Raw genomic sequence first — 26,030 nt, forward strand, 5'->3', positions numbered from 1 at the left:
TTTGTTCCCATAATGTAAAGACTGTAAAGTGGGGAAAATATAGAATACACTTTTGAGGTCATCCTGAAAGTATCTCCATGTATGCAAAAAGCTATAAGACTTAGCATTTAAATAGTTTATCTTCTGCTCTCCATTTGATTCCGCTTTGTAACTCTCTTTTTTTAATGTGATATCTTTAGAACTGTTATTCTCAGTTCAAATGTTTATGAAGATGGGCTTACAAATAGCTGTTAGCTATTAAATCTACATGATTACATAATGAGTTATTGTCCTAAATTGTCTCTTACATCATTCTCTGAGAGATTTATGATTTTTTTTTTCTTTCATCGTCTTTTAAATTTTATGTAAAAAAGAAATGCACAAAGGATATTTAATCTTTTCTTTTGCTGTCATTGCCATGGAAACATTAAAAGTAAAAGGAACTGGAGGAAGAAGATGAAAAGGTAGAGACAAAGAAGTAAATACGGAACAGTAAAGAAATGAAAAAGGCAAGCAGCCATGCAGAAAGTTTAAGACATTCAGTGTTTGGACACTATTTTGGTTCAGGAATTTGATCACATTTGGAAAAGCTACACTTTTTAGACCTGCAACCCAGGTTAGTTTTATCAGTTAGTCTAATAATAAGAATCACTCGTCTGTTCAGTAGAAATACTCAAAATTTCAATTAATGTCTTTTCTGAGGTTTTCCTGGTGTTACAACTCTAATAGTTGTAAAGATTTAGAGGTGAGTAGCATTACCCGAGGGTGATGCACCTGTTGTAGGATGCACGTTGGCTTCGCTCCTCTTTTGCATATGTCTTGGACGAGTGCCCAAGCCCTGTTGGAAAAGACATCTCTGAGAAGTTCAGAGAAGTTGCTGAAATCTGCATCCCTCGAGCTAATTTTGTCTCAGGGATTTAGAGACCGTCGTTCTATTCTTTTTGCAGGTAGGTGACTCTAGTGCTGTTTTATCACCAGAAATATCCGCTTCCTTAGCCAGCCGCTCCCTCTCGGGGGGTCACCGACGTACCCGCTCTCCCCCTGCATCTCTCAGTACTCCCACAGAGCACGTTCCAGCAGGTGGCAGCTCTGCCGCGTAGTTTGGGCGTTCGATAGCCCGAACAAAACCTACCGCGTCTCGCAAATGGCTTCCTGCGCGCAGCTCTGCAATAACTCTGAAGTTATCTCCACCCTTTCATGCCTATGAAGCATCCTAAGATCTCAGTTGTGTGGGGTTTTTTGTCCTACTATGAAGTCTGCTATTGTATTCCTGATTAAAAAGTATGTAATTTTTTTCTTCTGTTGCTGGGGTCTATTCTTCAATCCCTCACTGAGGGTTAATTCTGGAACCAGCGCAGCGATTGCAGCGCGGTGAGTTTATGAAGCCAGCCTATGCGACGATCCATCCTCGGGGAGTATTTTTAAGAAACGTGATGTAGTGCCACCCTTCTTGTCGGTTTGGGGAACTGATAGCGTGTGTGCGTAGTCCAGTTCTGCACAGGAACGGGATAGGCTGTTGTGAAAAGCGATGGTGCCACAAATGTCTGTACATGGCAACTACACTCCCCTTCCCGTAACCGGAAAAGATAACGAGAGTCGCACGGCATCGTGCTCTCATTTTTAATTCCCTCTATTAGGTGAATCTTCGTTTTATCCATCTTTGAAGACATTCGTGGGTTTCATAAGCACAGAATAGGACCTGGTAATGTTGTAATTTCTCTTACCAAAGGAGAAACAGCAAGTTTAGCAATTAAAACTGTGTTCTCAAGCACTTGAAAGCCCGAAGGGCGTAGTCACTGCAACGCTGTCGTAGCCTGCCACAGACCCGGCAAAGCTTATGTGGGTTCTGGGGTGGGAGCCTGCTCCTGCACGAGTGGAGGGACACCAGTTGGGGAACACATGCTTTCTGGAGAAAGCAGCCATACGAAAGTCATGAAGCTATTATTTGCTGGACCTGCTCACACATATGTTCCTGTCACAGCCCTTTAAAGTGTTGGCGTTGCTAAGCAATATTCAAATCATGTAGGGATGTTTTGGAAGCAGTGAGTACCTGTTAACAGTCCTCCGGGCTGTACTAGTTGATTTACAATGAACTGTATTCATGCATTTTCTCTGACTTTTTTGTTTCTGTTCTTTTTTCTTTTTCTCTTCCCTAACCTCAAGAGTTTAACCTTTAAAAGTACAAAAGCCCAAACTGAAATGTATGAGTTAGCGGAGAGGACTTGCTGGGGGCGGTTGGGGAGGAAGGCACACCGATCCGCCCTGCTGCTCGTTAAGGCGCGTTTCATACCGCTGCTGCGCTCCTCGGATTCGATAAATGAAGGAGGGGAGAGAGCAGAAGACTTGCTAGACAGAAGGTTGTTGCCTGGCAGCCTGCAGAAATTGTTAAGCTGCTGCGCTAGGCTGCCTGACCTGAGCGAAACAGATATTTTTGCCCCTTTCTGCTTCCTGTTAGTTCCCGAAAGAGCTGTTGGGATGCTGCCCGGTTGTAGAGCGGACAGTGTCTCCCATGAAGGAACGCTTAGAGATATCCATGTAGTTTTAGAGGTGACCCATTCTTATTTTGCTTAAAGTAATATGTTTTTACATTCTTTTTGTTGGAAATGGAAAGAGCTGCTCTTCGTTTCAAGAACGGCTTTATCGCAGTTTGCAGTGCTTCATCTGGATACCGTACGGTACTTGCAACTCTCGCTGACAAAGAAACTTTGTATTTTGTGTGTCTGCATCGTGGCTGCTAATGAGCCATATAAAACCGCACATTTGTTACCACTGCAGAGGTGATTGATCGTTTTTGTCATGTGTGGATAATTATTTCCCTAAATAGAATTCCTAATATCATGACAACTCGCACGGCCCACGCAAACTGATTCACTCACGTAGCTATGGCAGCCTTCGTGTTACATTGTACGGCAGCGATTGTTTGATTAGTCAGAAATTGTGATTTATTTGAATAATCGTACTCAATCTAGTTAACAAGGAAACTTAACACTCTCTTAGAAGTTTTTATTGTGAATCGTCTTCTCGCTAACATGGTACGATCAAATTCTTTCTCAACAGGAGCACCCATAGAATTGAGGTTTGTGGTTAATCATTACCCTGCTAATGTAGAACTGGAGAATAGTTTTGGTTTGAAGGAACTGCTGGAAGGCATCTGGGTCAAGTCTCCTGTTTTTCAGCGCTAACTTCAGTGTTAGTCCAGAGCCTTGTCTGCTCACGTTCAGAGCATCTCAAAGGATGGAGACTTCACAGGCTTTTTGGGCAACCTTAGTTAGCCATATCTTAGTCTTTACATGAGCACAGATCTAACCTGGTCTGACTTGACAGCTGGTTGAAGTTTGTGCAGAGTGTGAGAGATGCCTGGCCATGCATCTGCTTCTGATGTCCTGGCCCTACCCTTTCCCAGGGCGCTTCCTTCTGGTACGTGATAGGCACGGGTTTGGAGTGGCTTTTATAAATGAACCTTTTAGTCCCAAATAGGGGGTTTCTATCTTTAGCTTCCCCTTTTCATTTTATTTTTGTTATATGTATTTTCTAAAAATACGTAGAGTACAACACGAAGTATCTCCTTTAAGGCAGTGGATACCGTACTTGGCTCTTGGATCTTATATTTGATATTGGAGATCAAATACAGGCAACTGGAGGTCTTCCTTCCATGACCACTGAGTTGCTGAGTATTCTTTAGCACCTCCCTTCGCATCCTTCTCTAATGTGCAAGAGGACAACCGTGGTGATGGTGACCTCTTTTTTAGACTCCTTCGAAACACCCTGATGGAAATGTCCGTGCAAAAACTAGGTATTGTAGTAATTGGGCTCTGTGCTACAAAATGTTTGTTTTGCGCATTATCCATGAAATGAACCATCTATTTTTTTTGCTGAAAATTATACAAAGTGTTAATTTCCGTTTAAGTACGTGTTTTATAAGGTAGTCATAAATGAGGCACTAAACTGTTTGTACCTAATCTGAAATAGGCATTTTGCCACAAAGTTCAGCTAAGCCATGTACAGAACACAGGCCTTCATGTTATAGCTCAGCTTTTGTGTGTGCTAACTATGGGTTAGCAATAGTAAACTTATAACACCTTTGATTGCCATAATTAAAGACATTTTATTACATCAGCTTTGAAGATTTTCTGTAATATCATTAAAATCACCCTGGAACATATTCAGTAGTTTTACACTTCAGTAGAAGGCAGTATGGAGTGAAAACCTGGCAGCAGACTGATGGATTCGGTGCTGCGTGCAGGAAGACAAAGCAAGCACAATTACGGTGCTTCACGACAAGCGGACGAGTACTATATTTCAACAAATTTTACTTTTGTCTTTGCTTAGTCTTGAAAAGGAAGCTTCGGGTTTCACAACCAGAACTCGTAACTCTTTCAAGGTTGTTTTAATAAAGTTCTTTTTGCAACTGTTCAAAGGTCAGGATACATAATTTATTATTTTTGTGTAGTTCACATTGTAAATAAAATTCTTAGCTGAGTTCCTTTTCTTCACTGAAGCAACTTGCTTTATTTTCTTCCTACATTTTTTTCTTTCCTCCCTTATTTTCAAAACCTGATGTACAGAATTTATTTTTTCTACTTATACTTTTTTTATTTTTTAATCTCTCGTTCTTCCATCTTTTCTACTGTGGCGCTTTGTTTTATTTTAGCCTCCCTTCTCTTACTTCTCCCCAGTATAGAAAACATTTTGATATCACTAAAAGAAAGTTCTTTGAAAGTACCATCTTTCCTAAATTAAAGATCTGAGGGAGATTTTCCTCTCCTTAGCCATTTTGGTTCCTCTGATTCTTTCTGTTTTGCACCAGGATGTGCTGGCTCTTTTGGATCCCAACAAGAAAGGCACAAACACTCTAAAGAAAAATAACTATTTTATTAATATTCCAGAGAAGGTGATAGCAAGTTATAAAATCTTATGTCCTTTCTGATGCAGGGAGCCTTGAGTTCATACTATATTGGATGGACCTCTAGTCAGGGCATGGCATGCTGTGCAGGGGCTCAGAAGACAAACAGAGCTGCCAGCAAACAAAGAGCCAAAATAGTGCCAAACTTTCACATTATGTGAAAAAAAATGGAAGTATGTGTGTATATATATATATACACATATATACATATATATATATACACACACACACACACACAATATATATATGTGTATATATTATCTATGTATTCATATATATATATATATATATATACACACACATATATATATATACACACTGTCCTTATTCTACAATAATCTTCATTCCCATTTTTTTCTATACTGTTGTCCTATTTATTTATTTTCCTAAAGCTGTAAATTTTGTTTTATTGGTAGTAGGCAGTATACAATTGTTTAAAATAAAATGCAATATAATACTTGAACCCTGTAACACATTTTAGTAAATGTTATATAGAAAAAAATACTTATATTTTTTAATATTCATCAACTAAGCATTCTTACTGAGGGGCTTTGGGAGTGGGGTTGTAGAAACAGGAGTCTGTGGAGCAAGACTGCTGGTGCTGAGGAGCCAGTGTCCACATTGTACCCATGTCGAAAGGATTTGTTTGGAGCTTGGTCTAATCCGGACTCACAGAAGAGTGGCTGGAGCATGTTGGGTGTCCTCCTGAATGGGACCTTCTGCCTTGGTTTTATCTGAAAGCAGGTGAGCAAGCTCATTTACTCTGAGACATGATAGGAACCAAAGAGCAGTAAGAAAGAACACTTGGACTTAAATCAGAAGCAGAGTCCTAAAATGCTACTGTAGATACACTCTTAATTCCCAAATTGTTTCACAGGGAGTTTCTTCTATCAGGAGACATGTGGGTGGATGGATCTTCTTCCTCCCCACCTTTGGATTCATGTATCATAACTTTGTTCCTCTATACTTAAACATTATTCTTTTAGCTATTATGTTATGACTAGCGGTTTCCACTTGGTGTGGAATGGAGTGATTGTTATTTTCAAAAGCATTCCCAAATAATACGCATTTCTAAGTGCCATGTGCTGATTCTTGTAGGTTCAAATAGCATGATTACATTAGAAAGCTGTCAGTACAAAACTAAACTGAAAAATGAAAATACTGAAGAAGTCAATACTATTGCTCGCAATTTGATTTATTGCCTTTTATATCCCTCTTCTGCTGGTTCTTATCTTCTCCAAAATTAAATGAAATACTTTGTCATGAGAATATACGTGCAGAAAAAAACACATTAATGGGTCTGGTACATAATTATTTTTCTGTCTTAACCAGAGAATCTAATCACACTAACAAAATACTGAAATTTTATGGATATGAATAATTTACATGTGAAACTTTGCTTTAATTGCTGTACACTTTTGAAAAAAGTGTTTCAGTCACAGAGTAGTTTAATAAATTACATGATTTTACAAGAACTTTTATCTGTACCACAGCCATATAAATATTCACACAAAAATTGCTATCTCGCTTATTCCAGTCAAGACTTCATCTGTCTTTCTTGTTCACTGCAAGGTTTTATTAAACAGGGGTTGGTTTTGGGTTCAGTTATGACTATAGGCTGCCCAGTATTTGGTATTTAAGTAAAATGAAAACCTCTTGATACATCGGTGGAGGGTAGCAGACTTCTCAGACTGGTAAGTCATTATCAGCGCTTCCATTCAATAAATCAGGGTTTATTTCTAGGCTGAAGGGATGATGGGGATTGATTTTTTTTTCTTCTTTTATTTCTTTTTCTTTAACCTATTTTGCTGATTTGGTCAGCATTATGCTATTGCATGATCAATATAAAAGTGCTAGACATTTTCAGAATCACAGTGGACTTAATATACAAGTTGATTAAGTAATATGGACTCAAAGTAGCTTTGAAGAAGAGACTTACAGGGAAAAACACTAAAGGAATTTTGGGCCTTGGATTTAGTTTTCATGTGTGTATCATGCATATGTAACTTTTACTGTTGAAACTGGGGCTCTTATATAGGTAAACATATTTTCCTTATACTTGGAAAATGATAAAATCTGTTTGCTTCCCTATAAAAGCCTCATCAACCCAAAGTGTCCCACACAGGCAGGCAAACCTGGGCTTGAAAATCGAGAACGCTGTCTGGAAAAAACTCAGAAATGCACTCGCAGGTCAAATTAAGCAAACAATATTTGCTCATCAGCTACCTCCAACAGTTCAAAACAAAACCCAAACAAGCAGAAAGATCAAGAAAGGGATGATCACAGAAAGCATTGGTTTTGTTTCTGGCCAGATAATAGAAGACAAAGTTTTTTTTTTTTTTTTTCTTTCTTTTTTTTTTTTTTTTTAAGATGAAAAATCACAATGGAAAACAATATTAGAAACAAGATTTTGGAAAAAAAAGGAGAAAAAAAAAGAGAGAGAGAGAGACCATAACACAACTGCCATAGGGGTTAGACCAGTCCCACTGCCTTGGTGTTGATTTTACTAGCAGCTTGTTTTTAGCAAGGAGCACAAGAAAATCTGCGAGCCGGGAGTGAGCTTTTTGCTGGTGTATCCTCCAAGTTTGCACTAATCTGTGATTTAGAAACTTCCTGAACTACAATTAGCATCTGAATTGCTGTTGTAATAGCTATCAACAGACCTGTAATCCACTCATTTTTCTAAAGGCGTACTGAACCCGCTGCTACGTGTGATCTCTACAGCTTGCCGGCAACAGGGATTTTCAGAAATTAAGTAGGTATTGTATGAAATAGTAATTACTGTTGTTCAATTTGAATGGCCTGCCTGATTTTTTTTTTTTTTTTTTTTTTTTTTAGATCTCCTAATTTATTGGTCAGTAGCCAAGTTACAAAATGCTCTTTCCTTTTCTCTCTTTTGCAGTCTGAATAACTATCCTGCTCATTTAAAACCTGAGCTGTTTGCATCTCCTAGTCTTGTAAGACCTTCTAAGCCTTCAAAAATCCATTTTGCTTTACCATTTTATTTTTAAAGGAAGAATACTCCAGTCTTTTAACACATATGCAATTCTCTTTTTAACCTATCCTTTTCCATAAAATGCTTAGTAACTTGGCACTAGTAAGTTAACTACTATAGTAATAATTTAATTTAAAAAAGCAGAGGCAGTGCTCATATTCAGCTGAATAACATGTTCCAAGGAAGCCAAGATGATAAGTCATACAGTAAAATTTATCATCCTTAGGTGGGCAGCTACAGAATTGCCTTGCGTCTTCATAGACTTGGGAAGAGCAAGGTGAATCCAAATCCACCCAAAGCTGGTTTTCAGTAAAGTTTGCTTAGAACTGGCTGTCTTACTGGTGGAGGAAAAAAAAAAAAAAAAAAAAAAAAAAAAGCACTGGTGCTACACTGGAGCATTTTGTCGCTGGAGAGGGTAACAACTTTGATATTCACAGTGGCTGATGGCCACATTGAAATACGATGGGAGAAGTTTCTGCTGATGTTACACAGCTGATTATCTTCGAGTGACCTCTGGCTGACAGTTTGCTACAGCTGAATAATATTGACAAATTGGGAGATCGATTTAATTTGTTTTTAATACAATTTGCTAATTACTCTTGAAATGAGATTTCCAGGAGGTTTGATTGTAATGTTGGAAGAGAATAGCACAGAAGGAGTTGAAAACTTGCAGCTATAAGCACAATGTCTTAATTTTAGGCTGTTTCTGTAAAGCATTGCTGCCATTTTAAAACAAGCAAGGGGTCAAAATAAGATGCGGATGCTTGGAAAAAAAAGAGAGTAATAAAGATACTGCTAGCTGTTTAATGGGATATGATGAGGAGGAAAATGAGTTTGCAGAGTTGATATGCATCCTCTCCATTTTGGCTAGATTCATTTGTAGTGTTGGTCACATTCCTTAGATTTCCTTAATCCATGTACACTTTTTACAGGAAAAAAAAAGAAATTAATGTGGGCTGTAATGTGTTAATTTTTAATGTATTAAGATAATTTGCTTTTGCTGGCATTATAGAAATAATTATGGTAGTGTAAAATGAGCTGCTGGTCTTCCTAGATTAATTTAAGAATAATGAGATTAATCATGAGTAGGAGGGAGTCTAACAGAATTTTAATATGGAAAAACAAAACGGGCTTATTTGGAACATAAACAACTTATATCCTCCTTCCGTTAGTGCAAAAAAGAAAAAAGAAAGAAAAAAAAATAGAAATGTTCCATCAGGTAGATGGATTTTCATGGGGACTATGTCAGTACCAAATATGTGAGGTCGGAGTATAAAAACTCCTTGTCAGTGGTTACCTGGTATAGCGCCTTGAATTCTGCCTAGCAAAATCAGCGGAGAGAGCTCGTCGGTGACGAGCACTTAGTAGCGTGCCGGGTACAGGGTGCATTTTAAGGACACAGTCTGTGCTTTGAAGAAAGTAGATATCAGCATCTTAACGGGATGCAACAGATGGTGATATGTCGAAACCAGTGGACGAACGAGAAGGGAGGAGCGGACAGGAGGAGGCCGCGAGGAGGTGGTGGGGTTGCAGGTCCTTCTGGATGCTTTCCGGGTGCAAGACGGGGGTACTTCAGCGGCCCTCTTTGTGAAGGTGGAAGAGGAAAGGTCTGAGGGCATCGGTATCCCCAGGCTCCTACTCTGTTCTTGCTCCTCATGGCACGGCAGTCTCTTTGCCATTGCCTTGAATACGGCATGAACTGCTCAGCACAAGCTGTCGCTGGTGTTTTAACTCGGGTGTAATGCGTACAGCTTCAGCTGCGATTTGAGTTACGCTGTCTGTAAAACCTGTAGTTTCATCTGTGGCACACCGATGGAGCATTTGCTTCTGATTCATAGATTCGTCATTCTTTTGGTGCCGCTGAGAAATACTCAGGTTTTCTCTGCTTGAAGCAGATTAATGTGGTGGAAAAGTCCATAGTGGTGTAACAATTTTGGAGACTTCATTTTATTTCAGATTATCAAACAGGCTAATTAGATTACTGAATTTCACAGAAACGTTCAATCTAATCAAGGTCTTGGACAACCTGGGCTTTGCAGAAATGAACGGGTCCTGTCTTGTTAAGACTGTCAGACTCTGAGATATCCCATCCTATGGTATATTAAGAACAACACTTGTCCAGTCACAGTTTTCTTTTTTTTTTGAGTGATGTAAATAGAACTGTTTTTAAAATCTAGACATTCATTAGAAATGAAAGCAGATGAAGCAAAGCAGGTGGGAAGTTTGACTTTTAAGTTTGTTACAGTTTTCTCATTAATGAGGTAATTTGAAACCTGGAGGAAAGCTATCATGCGTTGTTTGTTCTGGAAGAGGATCTGCGCAGAACAGGCAGTGTCTTAGGCTTTTCCTTGAACTACACTTTTAAAGAATTATAATTTTCTTCCCATACAGTCTGTTGATGATCTGACAGTAGCATGCAGAGTGATATGAAAGCCTGGAGAATGACCCAGCGCTATTCTGTACTTTTATGAGCCCATAGAAAAGAAGTATTGATGCAGCTGGAAAAAAAAAAAAAAAAAAGAAAAAAAGAAAAACCCAACAAGCTTTCAGAACACAAATCGTCTTTAATCTCCTTGTTTGTTTCAGTAGATCTCACACAAATTTCTTGGACATTTAATTTCAAATCATAATATGTACATTATTCTGGATTTGAATGGTTTATCAGCTTGTCATGGTGAGATGTTGAGAAGTTCAAGAAATAAAGCCATAACTCTGAAGTTCTCAGTTAACGATCTGCTTTCAGGTGAACTTGGGAAGCTATGAGAGAGAGGTTAGACCCATGCAGGCTACACAAATGTGGCCAAAGGATGCAAGCTCCGAGTGTTTCCTTTTGGAGCTTGTCTCAGAGCTCATCAAGGCTAACACCTCATTCAGGCTGCGGCATTTGAAACGCTGGTTCACTGAGATTTGCAGAGGTGCATAGGACTGGCTGCTATGTTGTCGTTAACAAGTTGTAGAGTATTTTAAGGCAATGTCAGATATGAAATCCAAAATACTTTGGGTAGTTTCTAGATTATCAAAGGACATCTCCACACTCATGAGCCTTGGGAAAGGCCTTTAGCTCCTACTGCCAACACACAGCTAGCCACAAACCTTCTTTTTTTCACCCACCAGTGAGGCTTCCTCCAGATCCTGGACACTTCTGACTTTCCCCTTGTGAGACAGACCCCACTTGCAATGCTCTGAAGTGTGTTTGGGCCTCTTCTACAAGTGCCTGCTTCTGATCCAGCTTGGAAGAGCTAACCTAGCCCACGAGATGGTAAGGGAGCTGCAGCAGCAGGCGTAAGGAGTACTGTGCTAGCACTGGAGACAGAGGCTGGCCCAGAAACGGAGAGTCTCAAGATGTGAACCCAGTGCCAGCATGGGGCGTATCAGGAGTAGCACAAGGCCTTTGCTGGGCTCACGGCGAGGGCTTGCAGCAAAGCTGGCATGCCTGGATGTTCCTCTGGGTATATACGTTGAGAAAAAGAAACCTGAGTGCAACTAGTTATCAGATATTAGCTGCTAGTTTAGTTAGGAGCTGAAAGTGTAGGCTTACGTGCTTCTCTCCGCGCATACAAACCGTTGACAGCAGACGAGCAGAAGTTGTTCCTTGTCATTTTTTTGCACGTGGAGTGGCTTACCAGAAGCAGTAGCAAATTTGTCTTGAAAAATACTGAATATTCTGGAGCCTCAGTGGGGTTAATGTGTATGTTATCCGAGTTGCCGCATCATGAAAACAGCCTGTTGGAGGAACACGGTGGTTTGGGCTTTGAAGAAATTCATTTCCTCCCTTCCCTGCTTCTGTACTACAAACAGCCCATCTGTTAAAGCGCGTAGACTGTAGAGAGTATTTTAACTTCTGGTATGTGAAGTGTTTTTGATGTTTTCTGTAGAAATGTGAAGCCTTCATAAATCTATAATGTGCTGATTCCCTTTAGTGAAGGGTATGTAAATATATATATATATATATTTTTTTTGCACGTGAGAGATGAGAAAGGATAGCTCAGTTTAAGTAATGAGAATGAGAATGAACAGTAGCTATTGACTTAGTTCTGATTTTCCCATTTTGGGAAAAATATTGCAAAACCCATGACAAGAACTATTAGAAACCATCTGCTACCACCAGGTGATCCTGACCTTTTTCAATTTGATTTTTTTTTTTCACGAGCATGACAGACAAATTGGATTTTTCTTGTTGGCTGAGTGTCTCCTTTTATACTCTTGCCTTATTTTTATTAGAGAGGCACGATTAGATATTAGAATGAAAACATTTTGTTACTCTTGTAAAAGACAATACTCATTGAGCGGTTATGCTACCAACTTGATCATGTGAACTTAGAACATTAGTAACACGAGTGAATATTATTTATGTGTTTTAGGATTTTTTTTTTGAATTTAACCACAACACTGCTAATTCATAAGTAGAGTTTATAATGAGTCCTCGGTGGAAAGTAGGCGGGAGTGCACAGAATTACGGATTTCAGACTGAATGAAGGATGTTTCTTTGCCTGAGTCATCTGATTTGCAGTAGTGCATATTGGCTTCCATCCACTGAAGATCTTGATTGCTTTAGATTGCCTCAAATGCAACATCCCTGAAACCTCTGGAGATCAAGGTGTTCGACACATTTCACCTTCAGAGGTTTGAACACTCTTAAATAACCACATTCCTTTTCTGGAACTACTGAAGAAAGATTTGATTTTGTAAAGCCATAATGTGAAGGTAAATGGTAAATATTTGTATTCCTTATGATTTCTCACAAATCTCTTTATTTTTGAATCAAATTTCAAACAAAATATCCGAGAAAATGTTTGTAGGCATGTGGTCATAGTCCATTTTCCTCTCCCCAAATAATAAATTAGCAGTAGCATGAATCATTTCCCTCTTTAATTGTCTTTTCCATGGCTATTTTCTTTAATAGTCTTTAATAGGGTATTTCTGAGGTTTTTATTATTTTTGATAAGACTATCTTCTGTTCATTTTTGTTAACTTCCTCAAGCAACTGCCACATCAGAGAGTCTTTCAAGTGTGATTATTTCAGCTAGCCATCATGTATTTTTTGCAATATTGTACCACTGTGTTTTTAATCATTCTTTTCCACTATTAATTATATTTTCAATTTCCATGGCACCATGTGTTGTAAAAAATAGGAATAAAAAAGTATAGCATTAGCATTTTACCACATACAATATTTTTATTATTACATCCTCTTTTAGCACTGTCAAAATTGTTCATTACTGTTGGTGGTTCTTTCCATCCTTCCTCTTGTCATTAGTATGATGGTCAGAACATCATCATAGCTATCAGTTAAGTCAGGTTATAAAGTATCTGGAATGGTCATACAATAGGTTGTAGGATAATATATCTCTTAAAAAATGTCTTTTATATTCTTAACTTACCAAGTGGCATTTTGAGCGTGATCCTTGGAAAGCACAGATATCCGTTTTTCTGTATTTTTCTTTCCATTCTGCTGAACATAATTATAGGGAGCATTGTAATCCATTAGGATCATAAGCCAAAAAAAAAAAAAAAGTCCAAATTTTATTATATTTAGTAACATTGTTTTTGTGTGTACAGAGAAAATTACCCCAACTATTTAAAAACCTTATCAGGTTGTTTATTTATTGTCATCTATTCGGTTATTGGTTGAAAAATTACTGCAGTTTACTACTGTTATCTTCCTGCCTTTCTCTGATGGGGTTTGAGGAGCCTTGCAGTTCATTGTCAACAGGCTTATACTGCTGAAAAAAAGCAACATGTTGGGTTTTTGCATTTACAATATGGATCATAATTACAGCACTGTGCACAGCTTTTCATAATCTAATGCAGAAATTTTCAAATTTATATTGCAAGTTTGCAAGCTCTTTGATAGCGACACTCCTGTAAGTCTGGCCAGATAGCTCATCCTGCCTTCCCACATGGCAATGCAAGGGAATCAAAGCAGAATATGTTTGTAGAGGCTTTAAAAAAAAGTCTAGATATGACCATAAATTTTGAAAGTATGATTTGCATTAAACCTCGCTGTGATTTAGCAGTATATAATTGCTATCACTAGCTGTCTAAAACCGATACAGGTGAGAAATTGGCTTTGATATAAAATTTAATTAAGAAGTAGGTAACTAAAAATAAATAGGATAAATCAGAGATCCATATTACATATATATGTATATATATAATATAATATATTTTACATGACTATTGTTACTTTAAAAACAGAGTGTGGAAGCAAAAAAAAAGTAGTATATTACGTAGTCATAGAACATAGTAATATGAGTATCAGAGGCTTAAAGATTAGAATCCTATTAAAATCATATTCCTAATTATATGACCCAAAGCAAATCATCTTCAAATTACTTTTTTTATTTAGCATTTTTTTTTTTTTGGTATTTGCCACAGAGATGCTTCCTGTTGCATTTTATTGAGCCAGTTGGTAAGGACTGGGGAATAAATCTTTTAGTTTGCAGCATCTTATAAACTAATGGCTTTAAGATTTTATTCCAGAGAATTTGTAATGCTGAAGAAATGCACAAATCTATTTCTGTTTTTTCCTTCTCCCCTTTGGAAAGTTTTCAGTGCTGTATGTTGCTATAAGATACATTCAAAAACTGTAAAGATTCAAATAATTCAAAATGTAATTTTTCATTTTACATGCTTTTACTCTTCTCAATATTGACATTTTATTCCAATAATAATTAGCGTATACTCGGAACGGATGCTCACATAAAATGTACGTGATGAAAGTTTACTTGAAACACTAAGGCATACTCTTTTTCACACTATTCTAAAGATATGTAGAGAATGTGATTGAAATTATTTTAAGATATACCTGAAATATATGGTTCACTGATGGGATTTTGGTCTGAAAACATAGCCCCAATACCAACTTTGGGTGTTGGGGCTATATATTATCTTCTGACAGATTCAAAGGAGACCTTGTGCGTTCAGGATATTCAGGTCTGTAGTTACACCTCGCCCAGCTTTGAGTTACACAAGTATTAAGTGTCTTTCTGTTTACTTAGAAATTATCCAGCTGTCCTGTTTAAATACCATAATGGGAATTTCCTCCTTGACTGGGAAACTCATAATGGTTTCTCAACGTCCCATGCAAAACTGACACCCACAGTATTCACGTTCCTGCTGATTTGGATGTTGAAAGAAAGACCAAACTCAGCGCTAGAGAAAAACACATCTTTTGGGTCACCATGGAAGTCCGGGATGAAGAGCGCATATGGGATCCTTCTACAGAAAGTTCCTTGTAGGACAAGTAGAGTTGAACTGGTTGGCCAGTGTTTACCATTAATAAATGCCAACATGTGTGTATGAAACCCATGCTACCTAATAGCATTCATGACTTTTTTTTTCCCCCCTCCGTGTTGATGCAGACAGATAAAATGACTAAAATGACTACTCTTTTCTCCCCCCCACCTCCCTGTCTCTTGGGTCAGTGTGTCTCTTGGGTAGCAGCAAAACACTCGTAGTTGCTGCAGGATATTTGCAGTGGTGGTGATGTGCTGCTTCCATGGTAGCCCTCGAAGCACGAACAGGAAAGCCACGTACGTGTGTAAACCTATCAGTCTTATGCAATGAAAAATGCTCACTTTGTTAAGGCTGAGTTTCACTCACTGTCACTGCTGATTTGAATTTTTAAGTAGAGGAAAAAAAAAACTTTTTTTTTTTTTCCTCTCCACCTGTGATCCCTGTTTCTGACAAATTCAGAACTGATGGAATATGCCATTAAGAGGAAAGAACAGAAAAGAAAGGAAGAAGCTGAATCACTGCTTTGTGCCATTAAGGATTTTCTTTTCAGTTAGATGACATTTTGGGGATAGGTTTCAATTTATTTAATATTGTGCTTTTTATCTTGAAGAAAGAAGAGCTATTCTCCTCTTATTTCTTCTTTTCCTCCATATACCAATGATAATACTTTTTACCTGTTTCCCTTTATATCTCATTATCTATATCCCATTATGTCCTTGTTAAGAAGGCCTCTATTTGATTAACCTTGCTATTCTTTGTATATTTTACCTTTTTAATCTATTTTCTTTTCCTGGACATTTCGAACTACACTCACAAGTCCCTGACTCCAGGCCACACTTTAAGATTTTGTACTTTCTTGCTAATGGAAATATTTTAATTCTGTGTCACAATTTAATAATATTGATCCAAGTAAACAGATTTTTTGTACTGTTTCCTATTAGAAAACTAAGACAAAGTGACTGGTACATATTTACATGCATCTTTCTGTGTCTCTGGGCCTTTTTTGGTGATTTGAGACCGTATGGGTTTATCTTGAAAGAGGTACCAGATGAATAGACATCAACCAGTTAACCTTTCCCACCTGTAATATGGGCAAATAAAGTACACACATTTTGGAAAGGGGAGTATTACAGGATAAAATAGAGTATAATATAATGTTAGAGTATAAAATATATGAATTTCTGCCATAAGAGGATTTTGTCTTTTATTGTTATAAGAAATGCCTACAAGTTAATGAAGCTCAGACAGAAGAGAAGGAAAAAGGACTTCTCTCTCCCTTAACATGTTAATTGTAAGATGATGAGAGTTTACTAATTTAATGCAGCTTCCTGCACCAATGCATTGGTGTTTTACATAACAACAGAAAAAGAGAGAAAAAAATAGTCACCGAGAAACGTAATAAAAACACTCTTTCCTCTTCGCTTAGGGCTTTCTCCAGAACCAATTAAAATCCAGTTAGATCCCTGAAGTGCAACAAGCACATTTAAAAATAGGCCTTGTGATTGGAAAGCAATGAGATCAGCAAAGTTCCTTGAAAGTACTGGAAACCTCAATCCACATTTGCATTCTTTTACGAGTCGGATGAAATGGTGAATTGACGGGTCCCTACAAGCAGCTCGCGCCGTCTGCAGCTAACGTCAAAGTCAAACGTGGGCTTAGAAAGGAGGTTCCTGGTGCTCCGTCCTGGTGAAGTCCTTGAATCAACATCTTCTTTCAAGCGACTACCAGGCCAAAACCAAAACAGCTCCTTTCGGCAGTCATGGGCCATGATTGATAGAGAAAAACATTGTGCAACTGAGGCCATGAAAGTGCTTGAATTACCGGGACTGCACGTGAGGAAGCCCAGGCTAACGGGGAGACGGGAAGAGCAGGTTAAATCCTTTAATCATTGCTCCACCAAATCCATACCTGGCATGCCCAGTTTTGTTCGTCTGTTTGCTCCCTGCTGATCTTCTCCTCTGCTTGCAGTTATTTATACGAGATATAATAACCTATTTTTTGCTTAATTTTGTGACGATGATTATGTGTTCAAAATTACCCTCGAGTTTCTGCATGGAGCTGGTGCACTTGTAGCAATAAGAGGTTATGGAAATACTTCTGAAAAAAACAAGGCAAACTTTTTGTTGCATTTTCTTCCAATATTTATATTTAACTTTTTTTTTCTTTCCTTTTTTTTTTTTTTTTTTTTTTTTTTTTTTTTTTTTTTGCCACTCTTCTTTTGCCCTTGAACTGGGTGGTTGTGCTGGAATGACAGAAAGATATAATTTAATCTAAAAGAGCATGCTATGTTGAAAGGAACTTCAAAGCTATGATTAAACATACTCAAATAATTAGTTTCAAAGCATTCTAATTCCTAGCAGTGTTTGAAGAATTCAGCATCTAATGAAGTAAAATAAATTACCTACCACTTTGTTCACTGAATAACCAATTTTCTTCTTCTAACTACCATTTATCAACAGCGCCTTTCTCTGGAAAACTTTGCAGCTCTCCTTTAAGTATGCTCAGGTCCAAGCACGCTTCTCATTTCCCCCCTCTCCCCAATTCGCCCCTGCACGATGAGCATGATTATAACACCTTCACAGATGTTATTGGAGCCAAGTGACAAGAATTTTGTCTCTGATGCTCAGCTGAAGCCACATCAACTGATGTGGAACTGCCAACCAGAGGAGAAGGCTGGTTAGAAGAACTGGTCCGGTTTTACTACAAAATACTAGTCGAGAGCTAATGATGCAAAGAAGGGCAAGGAGATAATTTTATGTGTTTTATTTGTACAGTTCTGTTCTGTGGAAGAAAGACTTCTGCAGCAGGGACAGGTCACAAAAAATCATTATTTTAGCATGGAAGTAAAAGAATATTGGCAAGGAGACTGGGGCTAGTTTTTGTGGGATTTTGTTTTCCTCTTTTATCTCAAAGGCAAGTCCCACTTACTGCTTGGCTGTTGAATTTTGCGAAGAGGAGATCAGCTTTCAGAGACGACACATGAAAAACTTAACAACAGAGTTGTTCAAGGCAGACTTATGAAACTTAATAACCTGTGAAGGTTGCAGGGCCTCTTGTTACAGAAAAACAGAGGGTTAACCTGCACACTTGGGGTTCCTGAATCTGTACTTTCAGATCGTGGAAACATAAATAAAATTACTTTTAGAGGTCATCTTATTCTAAAGGAAGATCAACTAAAATAATGCATATGTATATGCGTGAAAAAAAACATCCTATGGAATATGAGCCTACAGACTCTAAAAAATTGGCTGTCTTGCCTAACAGCATATGATATCTCTGCCCTCGAGTCATCCCTCCGTTTAACCTTGGATATTTGTATGATCACCGACCCTCAAAGCATATGTACTTTTAAGTAATGCAGGGTCCAGTGACAGCAGCAAATGTCTTTGTCTCTATCTAGAATATGATGTTATGGCTCCTGTAACTCTTGGAACAGGTAAGGTGAAAGATATGGAATATCTACAAAACAATGGGCCATAAACGGCAGAGAGACGTTAAGAATTAAATACGTTACGAGTCAGGGGAAAAAAAAATCCCGTACAGGTATTCTTAATGACACCTTCCATGGACCATATAAGTCGATGTATTTCAAGTTCAACCATTTATGCTAAACAAGGTTAAAATGCCTAAAGGACTGACTATATTTTAATGTGCTATAAAGGAATTAAAAGCCTCCAGCAGTCCATAAAATACTATCCTTCAGCTCTGAGAGCGTTGCTCATTACCATGGAAAGATTTAGTCAATCACAGGGCAATAACTAACTATGTAGGACTGCTGTAATTACTAATGTAATGGTATAACTGAGGTTTACCCTGTTTTAATTCCACTATTTCTTATTCCTTTAGTCAGAAATAAAGTTTCTTCATGCTTTTAAATAGGTGGCATAATTTGTACCATTATATTTACTTCATTTATTTAATACACAGCTAAATTGTCTAATTACTGGTGACACGCGGTATCCAGTGTTTAGTTGATTGAAAGTGAAATGCTACATTCATTTATTTTGCTTATCTAAACAGTTGCAAATGATTGACAGTAAAATGTGTTTACTTTTATATATTTCATTCTAGTATTGGATTCAATTAAGCCCTAGACCATCAGCATTTTGCTGATACACAATGTATAGTATTTTTTCAAGGTTACAGGCTCACAACACTCTCATTTCACCAATACCTTTATCTGTCCTACTCACAGCAAGTTAATTTGAGTAAATCTCCTCGACAGCAGGATAGTCCAAGTGTTTAGTTGCCTCCGTGCCAAAACAGAAGGTCTTTTTGTTGAATAACTAATTTGAGAGCTGGGAGAGTTGGCTGCAGATGAGTTACCGTTGTCGGAGTGGGACAGGTTGTGATACCAGAGAGCTACAAATCGATCTCGCAGCCCCTGGATCCTGCACAGGTGACAGCGACGGCTGCGGTGCCTTACCTGGAGGTTGCACAGTTGTCGGGAACCAGCAGCAAAGCAAGGGCTGGGAGCAAAAGCAAGCGGGGAAGAGGCGTTCTGGGAAAGTGAGAAAAGTTGCTTTTGCTTTTTGGGTTTTTTGGGTTTGTTTCTGTTTTTGAATTTCCCTCTTTGGCTGCTCGGCGGCTCCCCCGGAGCGGCGGCGGCAGAGGCACTGCAGCTATCAGGCTTCGGAGGCAGCTGGGGCACTGCTGTTCTTGCCTTCATGTTTCAGCCGTTGTCTTTGCAACTGTCATTACAGAAGCTTTTTTTAATATAATTTATAATAAAAGCTAGAATTCTGTAGACATTGATGGGAATCTTGTGGGAAGTATGCCCACCTCCTGTGAAAGGTAGGTAGAGAAGCCTTGCGAGGGCTGGAGCCAAAAAGAGTAAGTAGGAATGCTTGTAGTAGAAATCTGGAGGCAAGAGCTTCGACAGGGAATACTCAAATTTGAATTTTGGCAGAGATACCAGACTGAGAATTAATGGCCATAGGTACGCCCTAAAGGTGAGAAGAAGAAAGAAGAAAGAGGCAAACTGAACAGTCATTCTAAAATCATGGATAAATAATAGCACTTGGTGGAAGCAGTAGCATTTTATTAGACAAGTACAAAAATAATAAAGGAAACAACTGTTCATTCCATGCAGAAAGTGTGTTCATATCTATGGAATATGAAATATGGAAGGAACTAGGAGACAGAACTTGCAGATAAATGGGATCTAAAACAAATTATTTCCTAATGTGAAAATCAAGCTGGAGTGCAGTGCATCTTTCTATAAGCTAAGAGCAGAAGGAGAGTGGGAACAGAAAGAGAACATGATTAATCACTATCAGTAAACCTTTTTTTCTTGTCATTCTGAATGTCTTGAATCAAAGGCAACCATGCATCAGATGTGGAGCCTGAACAAAATACATTATAAAAATGTCTGATTCGATGAAGTCAGTGAAAACTACCGATTACTGATATCTGAGCACACAGAAATTCTCTCCTCACCTGTCTCTAAGTTTGAATGACTAAAAAAAAACCTGAATCTTTTTTTTAAAGTTTAAAAAACTTTAAAAAATTACCCTGTCACCCAATTTTAAAGTAAAAAGAGGAGGGATTAATTTGGAATTGTCATCTGGCTTTAAAAGTTAAATTTATCTCATAAACTAGTATATGGTATTGCTATAACTGTCTTAGGGTTTTGCATTTGAGGAGCTAACTTAGAGCAGGCATAAGTCTTAATTCCTGCCAGAAAACTGTACCATCAGTTGGTGGTCACCAGTTAGCACAGGTTAAACTGTTGTTGCCATGAGAAAACGAAGGGTAGGAAAGAGCCACTGCAGGGATGCGGGTTCATCCAGACAGTATCAGAGAAATGCCAAGACTTCAATGCCGTATCTCAATGATTTAGGACTTGATCAGTTTTGCATATGAACATCTGTGAATCTCTTTGACCAGACGGGTGGATTTTACCGTGTCTTCCTGCAAAAGTCAGATAAGAGATCAGCAAGCAATCAATGAAACCATGGTCGTGTCTCCAGCTGGGCTCGGTCCTTTTGAGGCGTTACAATGTCCTCAGTGCAGTGGCTCAAGGGACTTCTCTCCATCGGGCAACGCCACCAGCCAGGGCACCATGACATGTTCACGCTGCTGGGCAAAGCCACTATCAAAAAGCAGCAGCATGCTTATCCCTCTTACCTCTTTCAAGGCCTAAATTGGGGTGTGAGGATGACAACAGGAGGAAGAGCTCTTTCAGGTGCCACTTAAATCAGGTGCCACAATTTTTTTTTTTTTTTTGTCCTGCAAGAAGACATGCTGGATGTTTAGCTTGTAGCTGTATCTCATGCCACCATATGTCAAGGGTTATAAACAAAAGCTGCATCATATTTTTATGTTATACTGGTTGTTTCGGAATGAAAACTTAGTGCTATCTTAATGAACTCTGTCTTCCTGCAAGTCTGGAGAAATGTGGAGAAAAAAAGAACAAAAGCACACGACAACCAAAGCCCTTCTGGAGGAGTCCAGGGCGAAGGGAGAGGGGGTGCCTAAGAAAAATGAAGCATAATTGTAAGTGGGAATCAAAAGAAACTGAGCTCCTTACAGCATGTAAGGAGCTGAAGACCATCTCTGGTGCTTGAGAAAATTAGTTCTTGCCTTGTTAGCTCTTCTTTCTGCATTAGTGTGTACTTTAGAGAGTCTGTACCACAGATACATTGGCCCAGTAAAATATTTTGCATGTTTTACTTATGTACTCAAAAACAAGCTATTTCTTATCTCCAAATTCATGGAGATATCCTTGGAAATAATGTTTTGGCCAAGAGGTTAACTGAATACTGTGAGAGTCTTACTGAGGGGAGCCTTGCTGAGAGACTCTTGCTGGAGATGCCAGAAATTTGCTCCGCACAAAGAAAATGCACCCCAGCACATTTTCTCACTTTTCATCTGTGCTAGCGTGGAGAGAGAGTGGACTCAGGATAAATCCCTTGGATTGCTTATGAACTGGTTTTGTAAGAAAAACTTGCAATCTTGGCTATTGCTTGAAGTGGCAAGCAAGTTTCAGGTGCTGCAGAGAAGGGTTATGGTCTCTGTCTTCCATTTTCTCCCTTTCGGCTTCTGTAGTAGATAGACGCCACCGTGTCACTAAACAGCAGTGGTGATGGGGAATGGGGTGAAAAAGCTTATGCAGGTATATGTACATATGTGACATCATGTCTCTTATGTGGTAGGTAAGTGTTCTACCAATGTTTGTAATTTGGAGGTCTTTCAAAGAGGGTCTCATGTTATTCTGAGTGGATGATTTTCTATCAGCGAAAGAGGGGGCAATTCTGTATGGAAAGGAGAAGGTGGGTCCTCTTTTCTAAAAAAAAAATAATAATAATCAAAATGTAATAATAAAATGCCCAAACCCCATGCATTAAGCTAAACCTGAGAAAAGCAGTGACCTGCTGATCCCTGTTGACTATGGGTGAGTCAAGAGGGAATGAGGAGTCATGGGTTGAGTAGGCTGAGTGCATGTCCAGGCAATTCCTTCTCCCAGAAATCAGCAATTACAGTTTAGGGATCCTGATTTCACATTGGTATCGGCCTTCAGTCTGCATTCACCCGTCGTGTACCCGCCTGCAGCGTAGACTGGCAGGGCTCCCTGTGCCCAGCCCAGCTGCCACGGTGTGTCCTGCAGCCCTCGTGGCGGTGTTTGCTAGCTTTAATATCCTTTTTATCTGAGCAGAGCTTGCAAACAAAGCACCAGCTGTGATTTCCAAGCAACCTGAGCTCATGCTGCTTTGATACGATGAAAATGTCCCCTTGCGAGCTCTGTGCCTGACATCCTGGTAAGAACGTACAACATATAGTGCAATAAGTCATTAAGTCTTTTAGTAGCAGGTTACTTACAGCTTGCTCCTGCTCTTGTCTTCAGAATAATCCGTCTAAACCAGCAATTATTGACTTTGATGCTTGTTCTTCATAACTTAATTAAATTCATTGTCTGACCCCCCAGTTTCCTATCTATGAAAACAGTGTTTTATTTATTAATTGGAGGTTTCTTTTGTTGCATATAGTAAGCTGAGTCCTTTTGGCTTTCTCCACACTTTGGAAATTACTGCAGTCCAAAATTTATATTCAAAATTGTGAGATTGATGTCATATGAAGTGACATAGTTACGGTTGACCAGAGAGACTTCAAATCTTTTTGAGAGACGAGGAGAAATGTTTCTTAAAGAACCACCAAAACTCCAACAATGAGACATTTTCTCCTCCATAAGTTAAAGAAAAGAACTTCAAAATCTGAAACAGCAATATTAGTGTGGTATCTGTGGTACGATGTCTGTACTTGCAGCACTTGGAAAACCACTATTCTGAGAAGACAAATTATATTCTTTGTGGGCTGCCTTACTTTGTTCAGTCACTTAGTGTAGAGTGATGCTGATGGGGTTCTGGTTTCCTTCAGCAGGTGCCCTCCACATCATGGCTGTGAATTCATTAGCCAGATTTCTCTCGTAGGTCGTGATTTGCATTGCTGATTTAATTCTATTTTGGTTGCTGAGTCAGCTCTTTGAATGATAGAATTGGTTACAACATTCTCTGCTCTTTAGCATAGAGCTGTATATGGAAAAAAAGCATGTTTGTTGGAGTGGGAATGACAAATCAAAATATTAAACAAAAAAAGGATGTATATACACACATGCAAAGGGAAGTGTGAATATAAAAATAAAAGCAGGATGAAAAATATCTATTTTATGCTTTAGCATCTAATTTAGTATCCCTATTTAGCACTCATTCTGGCAGCTATTAAATTTTCCTTATTTTAATCAGTGAATGAGGTTTTTTAGTCTGTCTTTTAACTAGATGATAGAGGGAAAATTAAAAGATCACACCCGTTTATCCCCCAAGTATTGAATTATTTGGGAATATATGGAGGCAAGAACAGTCACTGTGAACTCTATCTTTCATATGCATATTTTGTGTATTTTCATAAACAAGACAGGATTCCCTTTATTGTCTTTATTTATTTTTACTCCACAATATAGAAAAAATGAACTATCTAGTTTCTCTTTTTCCATCTGCTTTTCAATATCACCCAGTGGGCTTAATAACAGCCTCCGGGTATATTTATTTCCTGTACCTTCCCAACCCCTTGATCTTCAGAAAGCAAAGGGGTCATTAGTGATAACTGCTGGATGAACAAAGCTGTGTAGTGGAAAGGGATGTTGGAGAGATGCATGGCCACACGTGGGAAAAAAAAAAAGAAACATACAATAAACTGGAAATGAATTGGGGATATGAAGTGCTCGTGGTTAGTGTCTAAGCACTGAGATGTTAGCTTTTGCTCCAGCCAAGTATAGCAGAGAGAAGTTTCGTGTGAGGTTATTCAAGTAACACATAATATAGGGATTTGGACTCATGCCTACAAAGATATTTAAATGCTCAACCGCGTTGAAGTTATCTAACTAAGTAGGAATTAGATATGCTGAAATTTCTCGGTGAATCTGGTTTTTTGTTTGCCCACAGCACCAGGTTTCTGCTAGCAGACAGGAAGGCTAAATGGCATCAAGATAATTCCCTTTACTCTTCTTATTTGTGGCTGTAATTTGGTGAGCTGTTTTTTCGGTCGTCAGCATGCTCTGTCATGTCGGGTGTGTTCGTGTCTGCTTTCTGTCTTCTGCATCGTAAGCACTTGAGGATAAAGACGATGTTCCTCTCCTCCTGAACGTGGGCACTTAACATATAACGAATGTGAATCCACTGGGAGGCTGCTCTATATTAGGAGATATAAATTGTCCATTGTGGGTATTAGTGCTCCGTATCCGAATTGCTCATTCTTGAGATTTTTATTCCTGGATGGGTGCTACTAGCCTTCGAGGCATGCGTGAACCCGTGCACCATGGTACCATCCTAAATGTGTGCATCAGGTGTTGGGTGTGAGGGTGATTTCCATAGGGAAAGGCAGGGGTGGGAAGGAAAATACAATGGATGGATAGAAGAAATACAGATAACGCAATTAAATAAAATGTTAAAAGGGGGGAAATGAGAAGAAGAATAAAAGGAAGGGGGGGCAAGTAAAAACAATGTCATATGCATTGCTTGTAAATCTTAGCTATAGCAGTAATGTTTCAAACGCCAAAAAAATCAATACTCAGAATATTGCTCAGAACTAGGCTTGTTAGTATGCAAAGAAGTAAGATATTGCAGGGCACACTGTTCCCTGGTAAGAGTGTATAAAGCTATGAAAAAAATATTTTAGAGGGCTGAACAGTGCATCATGAAGTTGAATAATAATATAATCTCTCTGTGTGCTCTAGGGCTGCATTAAGAAAAGCACAAGGGAAAACAGTCTTAAGAACAGGAGTACCTCCGGTAGCATAGGGGGGAAAAAAGCTTCAAGGCAGAGCCAACACTGTGCTATTAGCGGGAAAGACTTCTATTTGCCTTTAAAAGAAATGCAATTCCGTGCATTTTGGGAGTGCACGCAGGCAAGCTAACTCATTGAGAAGGAGCAAATAGTGTCAACTTTGTACGAGCTTGTGCGCACGTTCAAGGGATATCATTGAGACGTCCTACATTTTATAATTATCAGACAGGTTACCATATATTTACTCTACGATTAGGTTATATGTAATGTCAGTGTGTTATCTAGTATTCCACTGCTTATCACATCAAGATGAAGATCACTTTATCATCTAGCCGTGGGTTATTACGTGGCTTCTTTTCATGAGGAACATAGGAACTGCCACCCTGGATTAGACTAATGGTCTCCCTGTGCTTCTGTACTCTTGAAGCTTGTATCACCTGTAACTATTTTTGTTTCGAAGTTTTATTTTAAATTACATTCCTTCTCCCCCCACCCCCATATTTTACTCTGTGGATGTTAGAAATAGCTTGTGAAAATGATGTTCACCTCAAGGTCCTGTTTCAGCACTTTACTTATGATTATCAATTAGTTTTCTAAAGCAAGAATCATTCCCTAACATCTCATTGCTGCTTACCA

The 26,030-nt window shown here is 38.6% G+C and overlaps 1 protein-coding gene across 2 annotated transcripts in view; it reads left to right on the forward strand.

Moving 5' to 3' along the window:
* The window catches only part of CTNNA2 (catenin alpha 2), a 431,832-nt gene that overhangs the window by 173,947 nt on the left and 231,855 nt on the right, over positions 1-26,030 (forward strand). The window lies entirely within an intron of this gene.

The sequence above is a fragment of the Rhea pennata genome, chromosome 4 (genome assembly GCF_028389875.1).
Source record: "Rhea pennata isolate bPtePen1 chromosome 4, bPtePen1.pri, whole genome shotgun sequence".
NCBI classification, from domain to species: domain Eukaryota; kingdom Metazoa; phylum Chordata; class Aves; order Rheiformes; family Rheidae; genus Rhea; species Rhea pennata.